A 4,975-nucleotide genomic window follows, 5' to 3' on the forward strand; every position below is an offset into this window, starting at 1 on the left:
ATTTTGAAAAAATAACAATATTTTTCTACTTTGACAGGTAAAAAATATCCAATATATTCAATTTTTGTCATATATTTAGGCCAAAATGTATTTAGCTACATGTCTTTGACAAAAAAATTCTCAATGAGCGTATTTTTAACCGCTTTATGACCGGAAGGCTTTACCCCATTCCTGACCAGGCCATATTTTGCGGCACTGCGTTATTTTAACGGACAATTGCGCGGTCTTACAACGCTGTACCCAAATTAAATTTATGTAATTTTTTTCCTCACAAACAGAGCTTTCTTTTGGTGGTATTTGATCACCTGTGCGATTTTTACTTTTTGCGCTATAAACAAAAAAAGAGCGACAATTTTGAAAAAATAACAACAATATTTTTCACATTTTTTTATATGAAATTCCCCTAAAAAAATGTAAAAATCAAAATTTTTTATCATTTTTGGCCAATTTGTTTTCTTCTACCTGTTTGGTAAAAAAAAAAAAAAATCGCAAAAAGCGTATTTTGATTGGTTTGCGCAAAAGTTATCGCAGCTACTAACTACGGGAAATTTATGTCATTTTTATTGTTTTTTTTTTTTTTTAACTAGTAATGGCGGCGATCTGCGATTTTTTTTTTTTGCGGGACTGCGACATTGCAGCAGACAGATCAGACCCCTAACTGACATTTTTGACACTTTTGGGGGTACCAGTGACATTACTACAGTAATCAGTGCTATGCATATGCACTGTTACTGTAAAAATGACACTGGCAGGGAAGGGGTTAACTTTTATTGGTGATCAAGGGGTTAATGTATGCCTGGCGCTTACTGAAATGTGTGGGGCGGGGGACTGAGTGACACAGGGACAGATCGCAGGTTCAGCTATGCTGAACCCTGCAATCTGTCCCTGCCTGTCAATTAGGAGATCCGCCCGCTTTGTTTACACAAGCGGGCGGATTTCCACACTCGATCCCCGACGTTCGGGGAAGAGCAGCGGTGATCACCCCCACTCCTCCCCTGGCCCGACTCCCGCTGTGTCTGAATACAGCGGGAGCGAGCCCCTGGCGGTGCGCGGGCGCCACCCACAAGGGGAGGAGTCCAGCGACGTAGGTCTACGTCGCTGGACGGGAACGAGCCACTCTGCCGCAGGACAGTCAACGTGACTGGTCGGCAAGTGGTTAATGATTACAGAACTGCATTACTTTGTGTCTCTTATGTCTGCCTAGAGCTCGAGTTTAAAGATTAAAAAACAAAATTTCCCATTCAAATGTTATTCCGGTTTTCCAAAATATTCTCCTATCTGATTTTTTGTCTTAATTTTTGCTGATAACGGATGCCTGCGCATGCCCAGTCTCTCCTGTGCTCCTGGCATCCTTGCCTTGCTGGGACCCACAGAGTGCCCCACAGGGATGATGTCAGGCCCTCCCTCTGGTGTTCTGTCAGAAATCTAATTCATTAGATTAGGTAACGAAAGTGACGTTCCCTCAGCTGCGCATGTGTTCCAACGCTACTGGGTTTGCTAATCTGACAGAACACCTGCAGTCAGAAGGCGGCAGCGGACATCTTTCTACACCCAGCTATGTCTTGAATTCTGAGTCATTTTAGCAATAAAATAAGCGTATATAAATAAATATAGCATATTGACACCTGTGATGCCATTTGGATGTTACATTTTGAAAGAAGATGGACGTCAGCAGTAGGAAGGTGGCGGAGTCCATATTGGTACATTCCACACCGCTCAAAATTTAGGCTTTAGGCCTTTAGGCTTTCAATATTACACATCCAAACAGCATCACAGATGTCAATATTCAATATTTTTTTTATATACGCTCATTTTATTGCAAATACAACTCTGAAATGCAAGTCGTAGCGGGGTGTAGTAAGATGTCCGCAGCCTTCTTCTGACTGCAGGTGTTCTGTCAGATTAGAAAACCTGGTAGCGGTGAAACGCATGCGCAGCTGAGGGAACGTCACTTCCGTTACATTATCTGACGGGTTTATTAATCAGAACACTGGCATAGGCACTCGTTCTAGCAATGGCCTGTATATTTTATGCTTCAAGATGCGTGACATCTTGTGAACAGTTCCTGGGGTGGCATGTCACATTCCAGGAGGCAGTTTGTGAGATGCCACGCATTCGCGCACATGCCATCAAAGTCTTTGCCAGAAAACTTGTGTGTGCACATGCATGAGGGAACTTACATCATTTTGGCCAAGGTCTGTGTACAGAAAAAAATGTTTTTGAAAAATTGTTGCCTCTTAACCACTTGCTGACCGCCCACAGTACATTTACATCATTACTTTGACATTTAATACCGGGGTAATAGCAGCAGCTAGCTGCCATAGCCCTGAAATCCTTTTGTTCTGTGGCCGATTCGGCGTCAGATAAAAGTAATCCCGGTGGCGATTTACCACAGGATCACTTTTAGAGGCAACAGGAGTAGTGCTCCCCCCCCCCTTCTGCTGCTTTCCAGTCGTTTCCGGTGTTCCGTGAAAAAACCATACCCGTGAGAAAACCATACCCTCGTCACTTCCGGTGCACCTACGGAGGGTATGGATTTCTCACAGTAGTGTGTGTAATGTTACACTTGCCGCCGTTACATTAAAACAGCTCCTCTGCAACATCAGTCATCTCCGCTGCTATCCCTGTCACTTCCCTCATCTCGGCTATTAAATATAAAAGCGGATCACGGAGCCAAGATCGCCGTCACTTACAATTCATACACCCGCCGCCGCTTTTATATTTATTAGCCGAGATCAGGGAAGTGACAGGGATAGGAGAAGAGATGACCCATGTTGCCGCCGAACTGTTTTAATGTAACCGCCGCAACTATAACACTACACACACTCCGTAATAATGTCATTCCCTCCGAGCATGCGTACTTGTGAAATTCTCTGCTGTGCAATGACGTATCCGGGGCTCTGAGCATGCGCACTGCTGCGCCGCTCAGCTGTTTCAGACCGGAAGTGACGAGGGTATGGAATTCTAACGAGGTATGGTTTTTTAACGTTACACCGGATTCACCAGAGCCATCTGTAAACCCAGGAGCGATCCAATTCATTGGCTGGATAGGCAGGAAGTCGAGTAAGGGCAAGATGGCCCCGTCTGGGCTCAATGCCCTTGGAGGACCGAATCGACCTCCAACGTCACTTCTGGTTCTTGGGCTTAAAGAGATGATTTTTTTCTTTTTAAAAGTCAAAGTATCAAACTTTAAAGGTATCGAAAGATCTGGGGTCTTTTTGACCCCAGATTTCTCAATAAAGAGGACCTTTAATGCGTATTTCTTTTACAAGGGATGTTTACATAACTTTTAATTGGAATAAAAGTGATAAAATAATAAAGGGACAGTGTAAAAACAAAAAGGTAAATATGAAAAAAAAAATTAAAGCGCCCAATCCCTCCATGCTCGTGCGTAGAAGTGAACACATACGTAAGTCATGCCTGCAAATGTACACGGTGTTCAAACCACACATGTGAGTTATCTCAACGATCGTTAGAGCAGCAGCAATAATTTTAGCACGATTCCACCCCCTGTATCTCTAAACAGGTAACCTGTGAACATTTTTAAAGTATTGCCTATGGAGTACAATAGTTTCTTACCAGTCCACAAGTGAGCGCAGTTTTAAAGCATGAAATGTTGGGTATCTATTTACTCGACGTAACATCATCTTTCACATCATACAAAAAAGTGGGCTAACTTTAATGTTTTTTTTTAAACTTATAGAAGTGTATTTTTTCCAATTATAATATATATATGGTATATATATATATATATATATATATATATATATATATGTATATATATATATATATATATATATAGTGTGTGTGTATATATATATATATATATATATACACACACACACACATACACACATACAGGGTATATACTGTGTATGTCTAGTTAATATATAGTGATAGTAAAAACAATAGATAATACAAATGCAACACCACAGCAGTTTCTAACACTGTATCTACATTATAAATATGTTCTCCTAAAATGCAAGAATAGGTCTCAGCTATGGAAATATAATGAAATACTGTATCACACACACACATGCTTTTTGTGTGGTCTGAGTATAGGAAAATCTCACAATCTTAGATACTCAAGTGGTCCTAAACCTCAGACATGAAATATGAACAAAGCATATCCTCCTACAGTGTGTACTTGTTTAATTAAGAGCACTAAATGCCATTTCTGTCTGCTGCTTTATTCCTCTGCTATCAGCATGAGTCCCTTCTGACAAGTTTTCCTGACACCAAGAGAAAAATGCTGACAGGGGAGGGATTTCCAGTTGATTGACAGCCTCAGCTCTGTTTCTGTGTGCTGTTTGAAGGGGAGGGGTCCCTTCTCTCAAATTAGCTATTAGTGCTCTCCTCACTAAGCTCTGCAGAGTGTAATTTCAGCTCCCAGCCCCCTTTTCTTCTGACAGCTCAGACAAGCTTTATAAATTCTGGACTTTGAATGAATGTAGAAAAGACAGGTAAACAGGTACAACTTATGTAGGAGGATTTTGTTTCATCTCTGTCTATCACCTGAGGCCAGCCACTTCACTGGGTATATTTAAGGGTTTACAACCACTTTAAATACTGTGTAGGTATTGATCACCCCAAAGGTTGAAAAACACACCAAATTAAAAAGACACTGAAATGGCAAAGTGGCAGTGTCTGTGTAATGGGCAAACTAACGTACTGATACCTTGCCAGTTCACCACCACTTATCTTTCCATTACCTTGGCTAGGTAACATACCCAGTACTTCCAGGTATGGGGGAACATGTGACCTCCTATTTCACAGTGTCCTGATCTTGCAACCAGTCGTCTCCACTCCAACATCAGCTGACACTGAGGATTCTAGCTACATCGGAAGAAGATGAATATCTGGGATCGGGATGGCCCCTTTACAAAGACTGTAATTTTGTTTTGATTGGGCAAGATGAGTATCACTTTAAAGGGGAATTCCAGTTATCACATCAGCACAACTGGTAAAGGATGCG

Source organism: Pelophylax lessonae, assembly GCF_965119305.1.
Source record: "Pelophylax lessonae genome assembly, chromosome: 7".
NCBI lineage: Eukaryota > Metazoa > Chordata > Amphibia > Anura > Ranidae > Pelophylax > Pelophylax lessonae.